General features: G+C 46.4%; 1 protein-coding gene across 2 annotated transcripts in view; it reads left to right on the top strand.

Moving 5' to 3' along the window:
• The first annotated feature begins 19,562 nt into the window (after nt 1-19,562).
• ZBTB20 (zinc finger and BTB domain containing 20) overlaps nt 19,563-21,815 on the top strand; it is a 474,683-nt gene continuing 472,430 nt past the window's right edge. Inside the window, exon 1 of one of the 2 annotated variants that reach the window (XM_063148336.1) lies at nt 19,563-19,618. The gene's annotated coding sequence lies outside the window, so the exon portion shown is untranslated. The remainder of the gene's footprint in view (nt 19,619-21,815) is intronic. The other variant, XM_063148332.1, reaches the window with a different exon arrangement.

Here is a 21,815-nt window from a genome sequence, read left to right as displayed (position 1 = left end):
GTTTTAAAGAACTGAGCTAGATGCTGAGATAGCTCAGACTCTCTGTGGCAAGGTGCATTCAGAACACAGCCTTTCAGAAAAAGCAACACGTGAGTGCTGTCTTGGTTTCAGTTGTCCCTCAAAAGCAAGCTGCTGACAAAAGGGGCAGCCTTAGCCTCATTTATTGGATTTTTTCCCAACTCCATCCCTTGTTCTGTACAAATGTGCATGGAGCATAAGGAAGATGGATCACGAGGCTGACCAGCTGAAAACCAACCTGACCAAACACAAAAGCTGGCAGTGTAAGAGCTTGCACTGGCACAGGGCAGGGATTGAAACGTGCTGCCAGGCTGTTACTGAAGGGAGGAAAGGTTTCCAGACTCTACTTTGGTCAGCTTCACCAATTAGGAAACCACAGCCTGACAGGAAACCACTCAAAGGAACTAATAGGAAATGCTGCAGCAAACCTCCCAAAGGACTAATAGAAAATTTTGTGATTAAAGGCTTTTTACTAGGCTTTAGCATGAAAGCAGAAAGAGGAAAAGAGGGCTTTTATCAAATGATTAAATGCCAATCTCAAGAGTAGCCTCTGCTTCGTTCCTTACCTGAAAAGAGAGTCTGGGCGTCTCACATCATACTGAATATCTTAAGTACTGGGTACAAATCTGCCTACGAGAGCAAAGCATGGCCTCATGCAGCTGTGCTGTGTTACCCCTGTGTGACTTCAGCACCCCTGCCAGGCCAGGCCCCACCAAGGAGGCAACTCTTCTTCATCACTTGCAGCACCAGTACAGGGTCGGGGTTTGGAAGGCACTGAGCAGCTCACTGGCTTTGGGCTGCTGTAGTGAACAGCAGAGGTCCGAAGTTTTACTGATGCCTCCACAACTATGGGGAGTGTAAGGTTAGTGAGGAACATCTGTAAGCTGTGAGTAGTGTGTTTCAGCATTGGTAGTCTCCTTGTTCAGCTGAGATTTTTGTGATTATTTAATTCTTCTTTTGGTTTTTAAATCTGGAAATGTTTCACTAATATGTGTAGATCTAGCAACTGAAGATTAATGTGATGCATGCCAAGAAAAATCTAAATTCCTCACCTATTACAATTTTATAATTCTAGTCTTGGCATGCTTGTATACATAGATCTCTTTCATTGGGGAGAGAAAAATAAATTCTTAATTGAACAAGAATCATTCCTAGTTTGGTTGGCACTGGATTTCTGGGTTTTCTTTTCTAGTTGACTCTTTTTTCTGTTTCCTATGTCTTAGTGAAATATCAATATGCTTGCCACGAAATGCATTTTCAGAGAAAAATTAATAACCTTCTGTTAATCAAAACAGAAATAAAAATATCTCTCTAATATTAATTTTTGTAATCTACCTTTAAAAATACATCAGTCTCCTCCCACATACACTTCCTCCTGATTCTAAATAAATTGCTGGTGCTAACAGTGCCATCTCTTGCATGAAACCTAAAATGGAGTTCCTGACCATGTACAGTCATTGATTCCTGTAGGTCTCTTATAAAGCACTGGCACTACAAATCTACACCTTTTCTTTCACTTCAATCTGTTATGAAGTTATTTGTCAGCTTTTATCTGAAATTTTATAGTGTTAAAACTGTTGAGAAAGTGCTCTGCTTTGGAAGTAGCCACGCTGCAAGGTGAGCAACACGGCTTCCTATAGAACCTCATGGAGAATTTTGGACTGGGAAAGATGGCATTCCACAGATAAGAATTAGGTGCTACAAATATCTTCTGAGGAATGAAAGGGGTATTGCTGCTTGCAACTGATGAACCACCATTACACCAGAGATCTTATTTTAAAATAAAGTTCAGTAATTATAATGAAAGGTGAGTGGAACTGAAAACATGCAAAGAAATGTTACTAAACTGGGAACTGCCTGGTCTGATGTGTAGGAGGCTGGGAGTACTCATTAGAGAATAGCCTTCCCCTAAGTGCTAGGCATGCTTGAGCAACAAGCCATCGATGTCCTTTTTGTCTGGAAGTATTAACCAACAACACAAGATGTCAATATTGGAACCAGCAGGCAAAACTGATGCCTGAGTCTGTGCTTTAGTCGCCAGACCATGTGGCTTACCACTGAGCAGATCTGGATCCTGTGGAGGAGAGTGCTCTGCCTAGGTGTGGGTAAAACAGCTCAGAGCTTATCCTGTTTGCCAAAGTTATCAGTTGTGCAGAGACAATGGGCTTCATGCTGCTTTTAGTGTTGAAGAATGCTGAGACCAGCCTGACTCATCAATCCCAAAGTTAAACTCTCTGAGGAAGAACATTGTTTCCTGACAGGAACTGGCACTGGCTCTGGTGAGTATTGATAGTATTGATCTGATCAAGTATTGATAGCATTGATAACTTATGGAAAGCTGTTGAGCTGCCATAGCATCATAGCTGGCCTGAAGACATAACTGATACAAAAGCCCAGTCCCACTTTTTAACAGTAGGGTCTTCTAAAATATCCCTTCTCAGAGTGTGTGTGGAGGTTCCTGCATGACATAGAGTTGTCCCTCAATATAACTCCTCAATGAGATTTGCCCATGTCATTGGTATGGGCAAGTGACATCAATCTCTAATAATTATTTTGCTTCACAAATAAGGACCTATACTAGCAGTTTTAGCTATCATATACTTTGAAGCAAATAATTCTGATTAATATCTTTTGATCTAATCATTATAATGAGTTGAAATCAATAATTTATTTTATTTATGTAAATATATTTGGGTTGCTATCTTTATTCCTGCAGGACAAAGTCATAGACAGGATCAATTACACCTCCCTAATGCTTTAGACAGAAAATATTGACCAAGCCTTGGACTAAGATTGTATTCAGGTGCACCATAAACTCATCCCTGAGAATGAGTTTAGAAAGTAAGGGGATCTTTTTTGCAGCTCATTATTCAGTGGGATGGTCTCCCTAATGAACTTCCTCTGAAGCTTCCATTCTGCCCATGACATCCCATAAGATGTGGGTGCTGCAGTGCTTAGCTGTTGTGGCCCTTGGAGCCCAGGCTCCTGGCTTAGGCTCCCTGTGCAGTGTCTGAGGGAAGATAAAAGGCACAGAGAGCTGCTCATTAAGCAAGGGCAGAGCTCAGGGTCAGCTGGCAACTGGCAAACCCCAGGCAACTGGGAAGTTCTGGGCTGAGCAAGTCCTCATCCCTGCCCACACAGTCATTACACACAGTGAGGCCCATCTGCTTGTCTAGGACTTGCTGCTCTGAGAGTGGGATTTGACGGTGTGGGAGTAACAGCAGGAATGCTGTGTTGTGGAGCTTGCTGCTCCCTCAATGCTGAGTGTAGAGCTTCTGCAGGTGTGTTGGCTTAAGGGCTGGATTGGTTTGTCTCATGTCAGGAAACAAAAAGACAAGAGTAGGAGAGATTTTAAGAGAAATGCAAACAGTTCTTCCATGGCCCCAAAGAAGACAGTCCCTCTGTTTTTACTGAGGGACAAATAAAGTTGTGGCAGAGGGCAGGGCCTGTCTAACATATGCATAGCTCTCAGATCCTCTGCTGTTTGCAGGTGTGTATTGCTGTGCCTGTCAAAGGAATAAGCAAGCAATTCTTGTCCCTTAATGTATCCCGAAGGGAGGCTCTCTAGAACAGCCCCATGGCCAGCACTTGTGCATGATGTGGGGGAATCCAGGTTTGAGTGGTTTGTACCCACTACTTCAGCTCCAGTCAGGGAGAGGTGGGAGCTCAGCACAGAAGTGCTCCCATCAGGCACACAGAGAAGCAAAGTTTGGAAATCCATGATGTGCAGGTGTCACCTACACAGGAATGCAGATGTGTTCCCACTGACCATTCCCTCTATTAAAAAAACAGTAGGAGGGGCTTGTCTGTGGAGGGGTTTATCAAGCCCATAGCTTTGCACTGTCAACATCCTCTGGGCTAAAGGGATGTGGACTTGAGGCCTCCAGGCTTGGTGAACGGGGGAGGGTGGGGGTATGATGGGAAGGGAGATTAGGGGTATTGAATTGCATTTTTAGTTCTTTGCATTTCTGTCTAATTGCCACTGTAGGTGCTCCAGCCTATTACTGGATCTGCCTAGTCCCAAGTCTGCATTTCAATCCTTCTGGCAAGTGTTTTACTGCTGCTTGCATTCTGCCAAAAGCTTATTGGATATTAATGGGCCTCCCTGTGGCTTGAATGAGCTGGGTCCCTTTAGCCCATTTAAGAAATACAGGAAAACGACTGATCCCATTTGCGTTCAGCAGACCAGACGTCTTTGCTTCCCACTGAAACAGGTGTGAGAGCTGCAAATCCTCACATGTCTCAATGCTTCACAGGAGACAAGCATATCAGATGACCTCTGTTCTGACCATTGGCACAACTGGGACAAAAGTTAATTAATTGGGTGTGGTGAGCCTCTTCTTCCATCTTTCCATCTATCAGTCAGGGTCAGAGCTTCAGGTAAGGACAGACAGCTGAGTATGGGCTCTTTTCTTCCCCCAGAACAGAGAGTACATCCAGCATCCTCTGTGACCCCAGCATGCACAGGCTGCAGAAAGCACTATTCTGCTCATTGTCAGCTTTCCCTGAGACCAAGCTCTGAATGCTCCCGGTTGCTTTTCAGCTACCAGTCGTCCTTCAATAGGCCTGGTCAATAGATCAGATCAAGCTTTTGCTAAACTCACATTTCATGGTTTCCACGGGGTTTTCATGCTGGGTTTGTTATACAGTGACTGTAGTTGTCCCAGAGAGATTTCCTCTTCATGCTTGAATCCAGCCTCCAATGTCACAGCAACAGTGAAGCTGAGAGCCATGTCTGTTCCCTTAAATAAAAAGTGGAAATGTAGCATGTGCTCAAATCCTAGTACTTGCTTACTATTGGGAGTGTAAATGTCTGGTTGTGGTGGAGATGTGGCAGTAAGAGCTAGCACACAGAACAAACTGGTGCCTGGCCTTTGCACAGTCTAGTGGCTAGGTCATTTTTATCCATAATCATATTTTTTCACTGCTCTTTGGATCCCTCCTGCCATCTATGGCATGGTGCTTTGAGTTCTGCTAACCTTAAACTTATGGACTAAACTGGGGACTGTACTGGGAACAGTATGAACCCAGTAGAGTCTGACAAATGCCAGTGTTGTTGGCTCTCACGTGTATATTCAGGGCTTAAGTTCTTCCATGTGGCTCTATAGAAGGATTGGACTGAGTCAGAGATGATTCTGTTAACTGTGCAGTATTTGAGTGCATTGGTGCAGAGTGGCTCATCCTGCCTTTCCCTTGAAATTATTCTAATCAAAATGGTGAAAACACTTGCCAACTTAAATATAGCAGTACTCAGAAACTGAAGGATTTGAACTTCTAACAACCCTCCATTTTCTTCTCTCTGTTAGGATAATAATATGTAGCTTAAAATTATCTCAAAGCATAATATAAAGGAGGTATTCCCATTTTTAAAATAGGCTGGCAGCAGGGTGGGGTGAAGTGCTGTGTGGCAGGTCAATAGCAGAGACTGCAGTAAGACTTTCTTCTCTAGAGCAATGACTCAATGTTCTAAGCACTACATCCGAGGCACCCTCATCCACTGCTGTAGTTAAACTCATCTTCAGTGAGAAGCTCACATTCATAAAGGTTTGCAACAGTATAAATAATACGCCATATTAGGGCTGTAAATCAAATGCCATTTCCTTGAAACTATTTCAAGGAAAAGCTTCTGCTTTTTTTTCCAGCATAATCTAAAAGAGCTTTATTGATGTCCTGTCTACCATCTGTTTTACATATGAACCTTGTGACTCCTAGTCTTTCAAGCTTGTTAATTAGGCCAATAAGAAGCATACACAGGAGCTCTGAAATGCAGCTCTGATATTAAACGCTGGTGGAACATTTCTTTTCCCAAGCATGCTAGTGATAGAAAACCTTTCTGTGATCAGTCTTCTTTACTTCAGGGAGTGGTGCAGCAATGTAGCTACTTACATTTTCTCTTTCCTTCTCACGTGTTGCAGAAGGAACCTGGGAAGTGAAAGGCTTTTGTGTATTTTTTTCCCTCACTGCAGCACAGGCTGGATTTTTCTTAGCTGCACCACAACTCCACTGAGATCATCAGGAGCTCAGAGCTTGAAGGCTGCCAGATGTACAGAGAGTATGAGCATCAGTGTACCCACCTGGGTGGATTATCCAGGTAATTGGTGGAGATGCAGCTCTAAGAAACAGAGGGCCCCATTTGGTATGCAAGCCACTGAAAAGTCTGGAGTCTCCTCTTATGTTTACTGGCTGCTCTCTCTGAGGTCCAGTTTTGGTATAACCTATGCAAGAATATAAAACAGTAACAAAAGTGTAGGAATCTGCCCACTTGTTCTTCTCTTCCCCCTCCTTCCTCCACCCTGCAGTATAAAGCTATATGTTGTGAAACAGAGATGCAGTTGCTTTTCCCACTCTGCCACCACCTGTAGAGGGATGCTGGTTACCAGGAGATTGCCACGCCTTCTTGCTGGAATAATGGCAGGAATGGCAGCTGAGGATGGCACACCAAGAACTGGCTTGGATTTTACTTACAGGTGTGTGATAAATTGTCCCTAGCAAATCTGAGGTGTAAAATCAGTTGTTATCTCCCTAAAAAGATGCATGAAGCCTTAAATTGAAAGTCTGTTCTGAAATGCCACCTGACAAAGCCTGTATTTTCCTAGAAAGAGGCGTGTGGTCAGGCAGCTCCCTCCTCCCCGCCTTCCCAGCGGAGGGAGAATGCTGCCCTCTCTTGGACACAATGCCATGTTTGCCACCAAACTGCCCCACAGGAGCTGCTGTTCCTGCCACCAGAAGGACACCAGCTTGCTGCCAAGGTGGGGCATCGAGATGTAGATTACAAGCTCCCCACTAATGCAGTCCAGGCAGGTCATCTGACGTGCTGTACAGGGTTGGTGGCAGGGTGGCAGGCAGCAAAAAGCTTTGGTGGGTTTCCATCCAAGTGGTCAGTGGAGTGGCATTTAAACAGAAAACACTATTTCTAATTTTTTTTTTAACAAAAAAAAAAAAGTCTTCATATCCTCCATTTACACATAATTGCCTGGACTGAACTCTGAGGCCAGAGCCAGGGTGAAGGCTACACCAGATCAGTTTTCCTCCTATAGGTGAAAGGGTCTGGGACTCAGCTCAGGTCTACTGGAAAGGAAATGCTTGTGTTGTTTCCATAGTGCAGTTGTGCAGGGATGAGGACTGGGTTCATTTCCTTTGTCTTCCTCCAGTGTGTGCAAAAATGGGCCAAGTGCAGGCACAGAAGGGGAGATGTAGCTCTGCCACACATCTCAGTGCAATTTACTGTCCAGGGAAGCCGCTCTTACCTCCCTTTACAGCAGAGTCCATGGTGACAGGATTTCTGTCCTTCAGCCATTTGGGATCTGTTTAACCCTACCATCAGACTTTCCTTCTAAATTATTGCTTTCTTGCATTCCTTCATTATGAGCAGTTAGAAGTCAACCAATACAGTTTGAGCACTGTTTTGCTCTTTTCTTTCTCTAAGCTGCTCTCAACACTCACCATCCTTTCAACCTTAGCTGAAGAGTGCAATTTACAGTTTCTTTCTCTCCTAAAAAAGTTGGTAAATCAGTTGGAGCCTCACTTTGAGGACTAAAGGGGGCAGACAGCACAGTTGAGAGAGCTGGCTGAAGTTAAATTTATCACTAGATGTGAGCAATCCTAATGTATCTCTTGTCCACTGTGAGTGGACAGAGCAAGCTCAAATACAAAGCTGTCAAAATTACTTACTCCTCTCCCAATCTGCAGTTAGATGTAGTTTTCCCTGGTAAGGTGTGCTGATTCAAAGCATTCCCAGCATCTCCCGGAGCTAATATTTCCTTGGCTTCACACTGGAAAGCCATGTGTTACTTGGAAGTTTCAAATTTGTATCAACACATCAACAAAGCACCTTCTCTTACAAAGAATATGGAGCACAATACAGACAATGGATCAAAGATTGTACTGGGAAATTACTGCAAAACTTACTGTTTAAACTCAGTCTGAATGAGAGTAAGGAACATACGAGCTATAGCCCCTGTGTGCAGAAAACACAACTACAATTTGGGTCCACTCTGAGGGCTGAACAGCAAGAAGCAACAGTGCACAATTGAAGACGAAACTTTTGTAAGAGGCAATGGCAGAAGGGACTCAAAGATGCAGCTTTTCACCTTGGAAAGACACCAAGTTTGGTGGTTTAGGGTGGAAGACACCCCAAAATACAGAAGAATACCCTGGGAGTGGAAATATCAACAATTGTTAGGGCCTTGCTCTCTGAAGGAGGTGATCATGGTGGAGCAGTGGTTCTGCAGTGATTCAAAAGGAACACTGCCATCTAGTGCACTTCGAGCAGACACTTTTCATACAAAAAAGCATGATTTGCATCTGTTTTGTGCAAAGGCTGGAGGCATTGCCAGGTAAGAGAAGACATTGTATTTTTGTTGTGTAGAGAAACAGCATTTTAACTTGCAGGTGATCACTAAGTATGAAGATAAAGAGGAACAACTCTCTTCTAACACTCTCATTAAGCATAAGAAATTATTTTAGCTGAAATCTGTGCTTGATCTATGAAACAGGCTTTCACCAGCTGCCAGTGGGTAATGTGTCAGGAGGGTGGCAAGCTCACCTATCTCGTGTGCTCACTTGCACCCAGATTGTTCCATGTCCACAGGCTTTCTCTGTGTAACAGCAAAACTCCTTGTTGTAAGAAGCTCCTGTTTGTAAAACTGGATCACTTTCCTTTTTTTTAAGAAGAGGTGGCACGATATGCTCTATTAAAGCTGGAAGTGGCAGCCCTCCCCCTGCTTGGGAACAACTCTTTTGCCCTGGCAAAGATTCCCAGATGCTGAGATGCAGGGTGGGAAATGGCTGCATGTGGCAGAGGCAGCAGATGTCTGCCTGGTGGCAGACAGCTGAGCTCTGCACGGTGCAGCTGCAGGGGGCCAGTGGGGAATGAGGCTCAGGGGCTGGCAGAATGAACTCTTCTCAAGAAGGACCCACTCAAGCTCATTTTCAAACCTGTCAGAAACTACCCCCCAATTACTTCAGTGCAAGTCAAAATAATCTGTACAGATCTGTTGTTTACTGTCACAAGGGTGGTTTGTGACATGCCCTGCTCACCTGACCTGTTGGTGAACAGTGCCTTCTTTCAGGTTAGGACAACTGAACAGGTTTTGGCTCTGCAGCCTCTTCCATGGAGGAAGAAAGGATATCTCACTCTCCATTCTGCCTGTGAAGCAGATGAAAGTTCTTTCAAGCTGGATCATGATCCTTATGGGGCTGTAGGGCAGATTCAGAGGGAATTGCAAAGTGTTTGTTAGCCTCAAAATGGCTAATTAGTTTTAATAATTGGCAGCAACTCAGAAATTACAGCTGGTTCCCATGCTGATGCCCTGGAGCAGCAAAGCTGTTGCCCACAGTTAAAGGCATCCAGTTGTTCCTTCCTAGTGCAAATGCCTCACATAAGGGTAAACTTTCAGGCTTAATTTTATGTCAAGAAATTCACCCAATCTGTTCTGCATGGGGTGAATCACCACTGTGAGCGTGCTGTGTGAACTGCCTGCATCCTGACGAGGCTGATAGCTCTGCTCCTACACTCACAGCAGAAGTATGTGCTTACTTAGCAACAAGCAGCTGATGAATTCATCTGATCCCTCCACTAGATGGGATGCAAGCACCATAATTTCTAAGCATTTCTGGTTGAAATGTGAAGTTCCAGCACAGCCTGCTGAATATAACTGGCTGCCATGCCAGATACTACTAGCCAGGGGCTATAAAAGGCAAAAGTGCTTAGTTCCAGTTCCTCTTCATCAGAAAGAGCACCAAAAGGGAAATTATTCAGTGCCCCAGAAACATGATACATAAGTGATTGGGAATGACATCATTCAGCAATCAGGCAACACGGTGTCCTGCAACCCTCTAAGTCCTAACCTAATGTGAACAGAAATGAGCGAGCAAGCCAGGGATGAGACTTGTCACTTCAGCATTGTCACTAGATATAGCAAGCGCTGTCAGCAGTCCAGAGAGACATGAGCTTATTTTTGGAAGCAGTAAGAAAGTTAACATTTTTATAGATCTCTAACTTTAATACAGTACAATCTCACTCCATTACTGCTAGTAATGTTCACTATACCACCAATTGTACTTACTATCCTAGATTCATTATAGTAGATAGTATGAGTAATAACTCCATCCCTCTTCCTTTATCGGTTTAATTTTTTGTGCAGAAGTTAGGAATATTGCTATTACTACTTCCTCTTGGCAGGGGCCGGGGGTTGGTGGTGAAAGGCACAACAAATTAATAATTTGTTCAAAAACCCTGACCAAATGCATAGCACAAACAAGCAGTACCTGCATGTCCTGGTTCTCAGCCTCATGAACAATGTTGTGCACTATCAGGGCCCTTCGTTGCCATGAAATTCACAGGCAGCTAGACACAGTCTCTTTAGAAAGCCTCTTGGATTTTTATCTTGTCAGTGCAGCAGACTAGACATTGATTGTGTTGACTCTAATCTTAAAGATACATGCTTACCAAAATTAAATGTGAAAATAAATACAATCTTGAGGTCACTAGGTCACGTGGTATATTTTTATAGTCAGGTTTGTTTCATCACTTCACTTTCAGTTTTCAGAATGCCAAACATTTTCATCCTGTCGCCACTCAGACAGGACTCGTGTATTGTCAGTCCAAATTGGACAGTTGAGTAGAAAGCAACATGAGCTTGTGGGATCTGGGAAGGTGTAAGGAATAAGTAAGAATTCTGGTATGAGCATCAGTTGATTAGCAGTGCAATGATTATATGCTTTGTAATTTAATGCCTAGCATTATGTTCCAGAGTTAATGTCCCCTGGAGAGGAACTGAACGCTTGTAATTCCTCCCAAGTTAAGCCTTGGAGGCCACTGAAGCAGTTAGGCAATACTGCATCAGGTACATTCAGCTCCTGCTTTCAGTGCCTCCCCAGGAAAGACTTGCACTCTGAAGCAGTCTCACGGCAAAATGATGGATGCTATTCCAGGGGAATCAGGGAATACCCATGGCCCTTTAGGTCATGTTTACTTTGAGTTAATGGCTTCTCAACTTCATTTTGGTACAGCTTTGTTTCATTTATCCCTGATGGGGCAATTGCAACCACTCTAACTGTTGCTCCTTTGATATCCGGAGCATTGTCACATATCAGATACCATAGGCAAGGGAGAATCTCCTTTGTTCTGCATGACAAAGGAATATTAGAGGGTCAGAAATGCAGGTACAAGTCTCCTGGAAGTTCTCTTGATGTGCTGACATCACTCACTTTTCAGCAACAAATGCAACTGAAAGGGCAACACCAGTGCCTAGTATGTGCCTCTGGTATGCCAGAGGTGGGAAGCAGCATTTTCTCACACTATTACTTTGGACTATAATTGCTGTTGTTTCCCCACTGTCCTTCTCAAGAGGTTTGCAGGTCACCTTTGTTGCTGCTGTCTAGCTATTGCTTCTTGAGATGTGTATCATTCATGTGTATTATAGCTTTCATATTTCACTGGTGTTGTCACAATTGTAAGGGAGCAGCATTTTATTCCCATTGCAGGATTCCCATGGTTCAGGTGATACCCACCTTGCCTGTGGTGATGGACCAGTCAAGACAGATGCTGGCCACACTGCCTGTTGGTAATATTTGTCTGTGTTCAGAAGCTGTATTCCACAGTGAGGTCCTCATTTAGCAGACAATAACAAGCAGACAGTTCCCACCCACCGAGAGCTCGCTGCCTAGGGTTATGGAAAAATATATCAAGTGGAGGTCAAAGAATAGTAGAGGGCAATAATAAAACACTGGCCACCCTGCTTTCCATGGGCCTCTTGCCTCAGGGGTAACAGTCAACCTTGCCTGTGTAGGACCAGCTGTCTCTTGCTTAATACATACATACACACATGCACACACACACAGCCTGAGCATAAATTAAACAGCCTGTGGAGGGCTAACAAAGAGCAAATGCTAAATTCAAGCCAGATGTGCCCACTCCTTAGACACCAACAAGCAGCTTTGGGCTGGAGTTCCATGCTCTTGGAGGTGACTGGGATTGCAGGTCTCATGGAAAGCTCCAGCACGTGAAATCCAGTGGGGTTCTTGAAGGTCTCACCCTTCCTCCAGGATTCCTGCACCCAGGCTATCTTCCAACAGGCAGGCTGGCTGTCCTGGTGTCCCTGCACTTTGCCTAAACACCGTCCTTCTTGGAAGAAAGCAGATGAGGCGGGGTTTATGCCAATAATGTTGGTCTAATTATGTTCTAATTGGATACTTGGAAAACATATGCATGTAAACCTTTAGAACCTGACAAGCTAGAGGATCCTGTTCCCATGTATCCCATTCAGTGTAGGCATCTTTTGGGGCCTATGTAATCCAGACTTTCCTGCTAATGTTGGATCTGAGTCTCTCATATCCAGTGTAGCAGACAGGTGAGTCAACGCAGGGCTGAGCAGGGAAGATGGAGCAGAAACCCTGCTGCAGAGTATCCTGCTCCATAGCTTCAAATGCACAGCAAACCTGGCGAAAATTTCAGTGGCCTTGGTGCTTAGAGAGAATGCCTGTGGGAAAACAGCCATCAGAATGGATTTGTGGATTAGGAAATCTCTTGTGAACAGGTCCAAAGCCATCCTGGAAATTACATTTTTAATTTCAAAAGACAGCTTCTGAATTTTTCCTGTTTGATTAAGTAGGAATTGCATCAGCATCCCCATTATTTTTGCTAAATAAAACTCTGTTTGAGTTTCAGTCCATAAAGCTTGATCAAATGCATTTTACTATTGCTGTCTAAACATTTCATCTGGTTAATGTCTAACTTCGAGTATTTTTAATATTTGTACTTACTAAATTATTCGGAGAGAAGCTACTGATCCTAGGCCAAATGCTGATGTCATTTACACCAACAATTAGCTCAACATTTCCCAACTCCCCTCAGGTGCTGGCAAGGCTGGAGGCTCTGCTGTCCTGCCTCGTTCCTCCCACAGATGGCAGCCTCTTGATTTGGCTTTTTCCTGCTCAGCTGCTGGGCAAAAGGCAGCGGGGAAAACGGCCTGACTGTATTTTTGCCTTGAACATGAAAGATTTTTGTCCTTCTTGATTTAACCTTCGCTTGTCAGACTAATGGTGGTGGGGGAAAGAAGCCAATCTCCAGAAGTCCAGAGAAAAAGGACGGGATTTCACATTAATGCATGAAATATCAGGGGCAATTGCACAGTCAATATGTCATGAAATAGCTGTCAGAAAAGTCTGAGTCAAATGCCAAGTGAAATTTTCACAGGAAAAGGAATGAACCAGCTGAACATCCCTGCTATGGTGTGTTTTGGGGTACAGCTACCTCTTGTAAACACTTTTCAGAGACTTAAAAAAGCTCTGTGACTGGCTAAAAATAGGCCTTGGCACATTTCGCGCAGACTTTGCAAAGCCCAGTTGCAGATAGGAACCAAAGCTCACCAACCCTGCAAGGTAAGGTCTAAAAGTCTTTTCTAGATGGAGGAAAGTGAGGCAGCAAAGGTGGGCTGTGCACAGTTCAGTATTAGGTAGAAGTATTTTGGCAAAGGGTGAGATTTTTATCTTTTTGTTATAACCGTGCTCCCTGCTGTGCCAGCAGTTGTAATGGTACAAAGGTGTGTTACAGGGGTAAGATTTGCCCGACAGGAGCACATTATTCTGATAAAAGTACTTAAATGCCAATGTTAATACTAGAGTTTGTATAGCTTTACTGAACTAAAGTTGAAGCAGTACAACCTTGGTATATAGATAAGGACTAAGTATCTTATCCAAATATATGGAGCAAGTAAATGACTGATCTGGGAATAGCTCACAGCAGTCCTTCTTCCCAAGCTGCTTTTCAGACTGCCCAAAACGATTCTGTTCATATTTCTTCTCACCCAAGGATAACACAAAGCATCGTTTGTCAAAATTTCATGGTTTAAAAAGAGATGCCACACTCTTATTTATAAAACCAAGTGAAACAAAACATGGGAAAGTGTTTGTCTCCTGTCTGTCCTCCTTTCAGTGACACCTGTAATTCTTGTGTGTGCTTCTAGAGGAGTGAGTTCAGTCAAGCCTGGCAAAATACAGATGTTTCTGTGGAATCACTTGTGGTAGTTTGCATTGTTTGGGGTTTTTTTAATGTATATTTACCAATGTAAATTTATGCAGAGACCCGCATACCCATCTGTCAAGTGAAAGTATGACAGTGGCTTAACAGTATACATCTAACTACTTGTAATATGTTCATTATTGGAAATGGCTCTGTCCCTGAGGAATTTCACGAAGCCTGGGATCTCAGCTTTCCTTTCCATGTAGGTGTGGGACTCAGCTCATGGAGGCCTGCAATGGAGACAGCCTTATAAGAGACCAAAAAAGGAGGAATGAAGTCTCCAAAGGGATGAGGAAGTGAGGGGACAGGTGACAAAGAAAGGCTTGTCAGAGCTACCAAATACGATCATCCAAAAGCATAATGGGATGTGCAGTAATGCCAAATGAAAAGGAAATGACCCTTTATTGGGGGAAGCAGTGGGGCAGATTCACCACTGCATCCCATGTGAAGGTTATGCCTTACTTGTGCGCTTCTCCATTTGAGCTGCCTTATTTCCATGGCTCTGCATTCCTGTCTGAGCCACCACTTTTGTAGCAGTTCAGATAATGGACCTTCCTGTTATCCTCTTCAGATCAGCCTTTGCAAGTTGTCTTCCCTGCATGTTACACCAAAACTTGTCTTGCTTGCTCCCCACAGAAAAGCTGTAAGGGCAAGAAGGAATGTCCATGGAGCTGTTCTCTCCAAGGAGCACCATGAAGCAAGACCACAGAGCACTGGTCATGTGAGAGTCACGAGGGGCAGCTGGAACACGCACAGATGCCTCTTCAGCTAAGCCAGACTGAAAAATTTCAAGACAGTCATCAAAACCAAATTAAATATTTCTGAAGTTCAGAATATATTTTTTTTCTTTTCAAACTTCTTTTTTTTTCTGTGGAAAAACTCTGTTAATTCAGTATTTTGGGACAAAAATTAATTTTGAATTATCTGGATTTCCCTCGGGAAGGAAATTCTGCTTTTCTATGAGCTGGAAGTGATGTATCTTAAAATTCCCAGGCAACAATCTTATATTGGTATTTTTAATTCTGAGGACCATTCCCATGAGTTTCTAGTGTTTTTAAAGTAGGTCAAATTTTGAACACAAAAAAACCTTAAGAGTTATGCCCCTTTCATCTTTTCTTAGGAGCAATAAGCCTTTTTGGTATTATTGCTGGCTTAAATATTAAACAGGAAGCAAATTACATTTCCAGTCATTAAAGTACAATAGAACAGCTCTATTGTCTGAATCAGTGCAATATTAGGTCAGATTGTCACAAAACGCTCGAAAATGAAGTCATATTGAAAATATGCAATAAATTAGACTTTTTATGCTTTCACTATGAGCTCTGCCTGATGAGAGACTATTTCTTCATTCCTGCCAATTAAGGTAGGGCATTCATCCCCCAAAACTTGAATTCTGTAAACATCCATATGGAATTTGATATTCACATGCATAAAGCTACCACAAAAACGCAACACATTTCAATGTTGCTATTTACAAGAGTCCAATTTTACTTCACCAATAAAGGCATTTGCTTGCAATTTCATTGGTGTGAAAGGAATTGTTCCCTATGCGATTTGAACTCAAATAGCACAAAAATGTGGATCTATAGAGCGGCCTTTTGTTATGGTGCTCTTCTACCCAAACTCCTGCTCACAAGAATGGAATGCTAGGACAGACCTGAAAGGTCTTGTAGGGACAAGCATAGACAACAGTCAACAGGATCTGACACCTAGTGCCTGGTAGCCTCCCAGAGTGTTGTCCTGACTGTATCTGTAATCTTGGATTTGCCATGAAATCCAACAACAAAGCTGAGCAGAAGCTGGCACATGTGCTTAGAGAGGTGACATGCTACCACGGAGCTGACTGGTGCTATCATGTCTTCAGGAGGAGCAGGAAGCCCTGGGGAGGTTTGGGTTGTTCCTTGCAGATGCTCTGTTTCCAGTGTTGCAGTTTTCAGCCTGTCCCAGCAAAGCAGCATGCCACTCAGGATCTTCCTGTTTTCCTGCCTTGGGCAACTGCCCAGAGGGCAGTTGACCCCAGTCTGTTGTAATTTTAAAAGCATCCACCATCAGGGATCATATAGCCTCCAAAGACTATTACAGTGCTGAACCCACAGAAGTTTACTGCCAGAACTTTGTATTGTTCCCCTCATTCATTCTTCCCTTTTCTAGACTAAACAAATGTAGTTCCTTTGTTCTTCTTTTGTAGGCCATGTTTTCTAAGACCCTTACCATTGCCACTTCAAAGATTTTAGTGCCTGATCTTTATAACCTCTTTTAAATGCAATATATGAAACCAAACACAGTATTTCAGCTGAGGCTTCCCTGGCACTGGGTATAAAGAACTATTTCTCCCTGGGCTTAGTTTTGGTATAACACTTGTGTTTGGATACACTAGCATGAGATTTGCCCCCTTCTCCTTTGCTTTTTATTTCTCTTGTGATTTAGCCTGACCTCTTTAGTCCTCTTATGCAATCTTTTTGCCTCCTCAAGGAGGAAATTCTTAACTATATTCTACAGTTGATTTACATTCCATGCTAAGCAATTCTATTAAATACCAGGTCGTTGGCTGGATCACTTCCTGAAAGCAACACAATTGGTTCTCATCACAGCTTCTGAGAGGTTTGTAACATATTTGAGCATGATTTTTAACCATAAATTTTAAAAGTATGCTCACTATCCTACAATTGTTAATGATGACATCAAAAGAAGCAGACCCACATCACCACTGGAAATACTGTTCCCTCTTGTGTGAGGAAATCACCACTAACTTGCTGGGCATCACTGATACAACTGCAATTCCCACCAGAAATGTGGCCTTACGAGCCATGGTGGGCAACAGTGTTCAAGGGGAACCTCTTCTTCTGCATCTCTTCGAAATCAGTGCCCTGTCCCTCCACAGCACACCTCAGAAATGCACATTTCATTAATTGCCACCTGCACACAGTGCTACCTGCAGTTCCTAGGCTGGGGGGTATCTGCTCCCTAATGGTCACATCATTTCTCACCCAGTGGAACAGCTCAGCTACAGGAGCCCTCAGCTCATTCTTGATACTTAGCTACAGACTGTGAAAGATTTATGTATATGAAGAGTGCTCAGTTTTACTGTCATGCGACATTGTTTTGACAGCCCAGATGAAGATCCAGGTATGACATTATCAAACAGAATATGCCCTAGAGAAATTATTTTTCTGAGTATTTTACTTCACACTCTGTCTCATCTTAAAAATACAGAACAGGCCACAAGAAATGAGAAGGAAATTAAAGCTTTGATTCGGCACAGAACCTCAGCATATGCTTATGTTGAAGCAGCTATGCAGTCAGAATATGCCTGTGGTTAAAATCTCAGTGCTCTACTACAATACAGATCTGAGTCTGATGGGGGTCTTCAGCTTCTTCTAGTACCAGATGAGATGTAACCCACGTAAGTGGAATAAAAATACAAAGGAACAAAAATAAAAATAAAAATACCTTGTTCAGGTAGGGAATGGGGGAGGAAGAGAGATGGCCTTGTTTATTATACACCAGTTCTGAAATCGAATGTGTGAAGGCAGTGAGGGCTGCTTCAAGAGAAGCCCCTGAGAATGATGAGAGGAAAGAAGCCAGGCCTGTCCTGGCAAGGACCTCTCACAAAGCCCAACTCACGGGACAGAGGAGTTTTCTCCAAACAGGTAGTGAAACCAACCAAGCTCATGGCAAAGGGACACGTGGTTGTGCAGGAAGGACCACAAAAGGGACGCTTCCTGGAACACCAGTAACAAACTTTGGCATGGAAGATGGAGAAACCATCTGGAATGGGAGTGCTTCCTGCATCGCTCCAAGAGACACAAATCAACACTCGTGATGGGAACATGGGAAGAACGTTGGGTGAGGGTGGTAACTTTACATCGGGTGGTCCGTGCTAACAGAACGACACAGAAAAGCAAACATAACCAATCATTAGGATAAGAGAATGGGAGAAGTGTTGTGCTCGATCACACGGGAATAGTATGGCAGGCAAAAAAGGCAAGTAGGAAGCTCAGTGTTCTTCAGAGGAATGATAACCACCAAATCCCAACTAACCTAGTGCACAGGAAGGAAGGATAGTAAGCCAATAGTTTTGATAAAGTGTGAGTTTAATTTGATCGGACGCGAGAAGGAAGCACACAGAAAGGGGAAGGTAGGTCAGATGTGCAGAGCTCTGAAAGAACAGCGCAAGCATCAAGGGCTACAATCACCAACACCGGCAAAACCCAAAAAACCTCCAAGAGGTGTTGAGAACAGTTGCAAACTCTATAAATACAGCAATGGTGTAACCACAAAGGAAGGCCTGGGCCTTCCCTTGAAGGGGAAAGGAGGGAGACTGGCACAGCCCGCTGCCCTCCGGGCCCTGCTGGAGGCACCAGCGCTCCTGGGGCTCCAGAACGCTCCCGGTGCTCCTCGCTCCGGACATGCCTGCACACCCAGCACCTACAGAGGCCGCCTTTGCTGCCAGCACACCTGCCGGCCCTGCCTGAAGAGCTCTCTGCCCAGCCCTGCCGACAGAGGGAGGCGAGGGATGCCTGCGCCCGAGCAGGGACGAGAGAAGCGCTCCTGGGAAATCGCCTTCCCCTCGCTTCCCGGCCTCACACAGGCTGCGAGGGGGCGTGCGCTGCCGCGGCCCCTGCGTGCGAGGAAGGAAACGCTCCCGTGTCCCTTCCTGCCGCCCCGGGACACCCCGGCCGCCCCCCCGTTCTCTGGAAACGCTCCCGTGTCCCTTCCTCCCGCCCCGGGACACCCCGGCCGCCCCCCCGTTCTCTGGAAACGCTCCCGTGTCCCTTCCTGCCGCCCCGGGACACCCCGGCCGCCCCCCCGTTCTCTGGAAACGCTCCCGTGTCCCTTCCTCCCGCCCCGGGACACCCCGGCCGCCCCCCCGTTCCCCGCTCCTGGCCTGGTCCCCCCGGGGCCGCCGCGGGCTCCCGGCGGGGGCAGGGGCGCCGCCCCATTGGCCGAGCGCGGCCCGTCTGCCGCGCTCCCGTTGGCCTGCGCCGCCGCCGGCCCCGCCCCGCTGACGCTGTGCCATTGGCCGCTCGGCCTTGGAGGGCCCCGCCCCGGCCCCGCCCCCTCCGGGGTCATTTAAGTTTATGGAGGAAAATAAATAAATAAAGCGGGAAATAGAAATGCGTAGAAGGCGGGGGGGGCGTGGCGCGGGGGAGCGCAACCTAACCTGCTGCCTGGCCCGCGGCGGCCAATCGGCACCCGAGTGCCGGCACGACTGACACCTCCGCCCAGCCAGTCAGCGCTCCCGAGCGGCGAAGACGGCCCCCCAGCGTTCTAAAATCCGGCCAATGAGAGGCGCCGCCCGTTTGACCGACGTTTGCGCCTTCCAATAGGAGGGGCGCATAGCGGACCGGCTTCGCCTATCGAGAACTATCCGTGAGTCTCGAGGAGGGGGGCGGGCCCAGACGGCGGCGGGAGGCGGGGCCCTCTTTGAGTGGCGGCGCTAGAAGCCAATGGGTGCGGGCCGGCGGGGCGGGGGGGCCGGGGGCCAATGAGGGGGCCCTGCGAGGCGGCGGCGGCCGCCTCTGAAAGTGCCGCGAGCCGGCGGCGCCCAGCGCGGGGCAGGGGAAGATGAGAGAGGTACCGGCGCTTCCGGGGTCAGCGCGCGGCCGGGGGCGGGGCCCGGGCGTGCTCCGCCCACCGGGGGCGGGGCGGGCGGGTGAGGGGCGGCGGGGGGCGAGGGGCTCCCGCGTCCCGGCGGGCAGGGAGAGCGCGTATTCCGGGAGGGAGCGGAGCCGGCAGTCCTGGAGGGGGAACGGCTCGCACCTGCCGCCTCCCGGAGTTTTTTCGCCGTCCCGAAAAAGTTTGGGAGCCGGCGGGGCCACTCCCCTGAGGGTGCGCGCGGCCGGAGAGGGAGACTTGGCACCGACATTCCCCCCGCTTCCCCCCCCCCCCGCGCTGCTCCTCCTCCTCCTCCTCCTCCTTCTCCAGCCGCGCCGCTGGGAAAAGTTGGCGGCGCTCGTTTGTGAGCGAGGGTCGGGGAGGGAAGAGATGCCCAAGAACCATCTGGACACAATCCCGTACAGTGTGCTCCGGGATGACCCCGCTCGAGCAGAGAGCTTGGGCCGGATGATCCAGTGTGGCCCCTTCCAACCTTGCCCAGCCTGTAATCCAGGGGTTCTGACAGGGCAGGTCGGGTTATCCCCCGGGAGAAAGGCAGTGCCAGCCCGGGATGCCCCGCGGGATGCGGGCGGAGAGCCGGCCTGGGGGGGAGTTGCTCGTCCTCCCGCACCTAGAGCTCGGCTGCTTGGGGTTTTTGGGGCTTTGGTTCGGTTTTGATGCCGTCCCCGAGAGCAAATCAGCTGTTGCCCATTCTCCCTGCGGAGGCTCCGGCAGCGCCGTCCCGCCCGAGCGCACCGCGCGTCCCTCAGCGCTGCCGGAGCCGTCGGTGCCCGTCCTTCCCCCGGCGCCGGGCGGCTGCCGGTGCCCAGGGAACGGCGTCGTGAGGGGCTCGGCTTGCCGTGAGGGGCTCGGCTTGCCGTGAGGGGCTCGGCGGGCTTTCCGTGAGGGGCTCGGCTTGCCGTGAGGGGCTCGGCGGGCTTTCCGTGAGGGGCTCGGCGCTCGGCAGTCGGAGCGCAGGAAACAAAAATGGATTTGCAGGTTGAGGAGGAAACGGGCTGCCGCACCGCCCGTCGTGTTCCCAGACTTCGCCTCCTTTTGTAGCCGAGCAAGCCGGTGCTTCAGGTTAAAACCCCTCCTGTCAGCCTTGGAGCCCTCTGTGCTGAGTGGCAAATGGGAAATTGTGAGAAAGTAAGACTCGCTGTCCAGTAAAGCAAATTAACGTGTAAAGCCTGAAGCTCGGCTCTTCGAGCGGAGTAATTATTTTAGGAGCAAAAAGGATCTCCATAAAAGCTGTTATTGTCTAGAGCTACTGGATCACAGTCCTGAAACCCGAGCGCCTTCCTGGGTCTTTCTGAATGCCTGGGATGTGCTCTCATACAGAAATGAAGTTTTTGGAATTTACGGGGCTAAGGTTGTGGAAATGCAGAACCATTTGGCATCCCTGAGTCTCGGAGTGCTTTACGAGAACGAGTAACTCAAGACAAAAATAAATCTGTGATAGGAAAGTACTGTATCCTTCTCTTACACACACAAAAACCCCTCAGAGGCAAGAGCTCTTTCAGCTGTTCAGAGGATGCAATGAGGACACAGTATTAGAGCCGACTGGGAGGATCCTTCCCTCCCCAGTGGAAAATGTGGTATTTGTGAAGTTGCAGTTTTCTGCAAGAAAGTTCCAGTTTTACCGGGAAAAAAAAGTTACATTATTCTGACCGGAAAATTAAAGTGATGGTTCATGGCTACCTGCCTTGCAGACTTCTGTCAATTCTACTTTCTGCTTACAGAGAAAAAACACAGTTAATAAAATCTTCCCCTTAGAGACTTCCACCATTTTTTTTCTTTTTTTCCCCCTGTTTTCCTATTTTACCCCCTTTAAAAGAATTGCTTGGAATTTTTATTCCACAAAGGACGTGAGAGCTTTACTTCTTACTCTGAAATAGAACTAAATTTTTTTTCGCAGCACAAAAATTCCAGTATTTGGCCAGCCTGATTCAAAACTTCTGGAAACTTGGGGCCAGATCTTTGGCTTGTACAAACTGGCTAGTTCCATTGTGTTTAGTCCACAGAGGATTTGGCCCTAGTTAATTAATGGTTCACTCGAGGTCATGCAGCGAGTTGATTTTTAAAGCTGGAAACTGAATCCAGAGCTGTTATTATTCATTCCTGTCATATATCTTGAAGTTTACTGTACAACATTATATTTTTCTTAGACAAGCTG

The sequence above is a fragment of the Melospiza melodia genome, chromosome 2 (genome assembly GCF_035770615.1).
Source record: "Melospiza melodia melodia isolate bMelMel2 chromosome 2, bMelMel2.pri, whole genome shotgun sequence".
Lineage (NCBI taxonomy): Eukaryota > Metazoa > Chordata > Aves > Passeriformes > Passerellidae > Melospiza > Melospiza melodia.
This window is presented reverse-complemented; position numbering and strand designations above follow the sequence as displayed.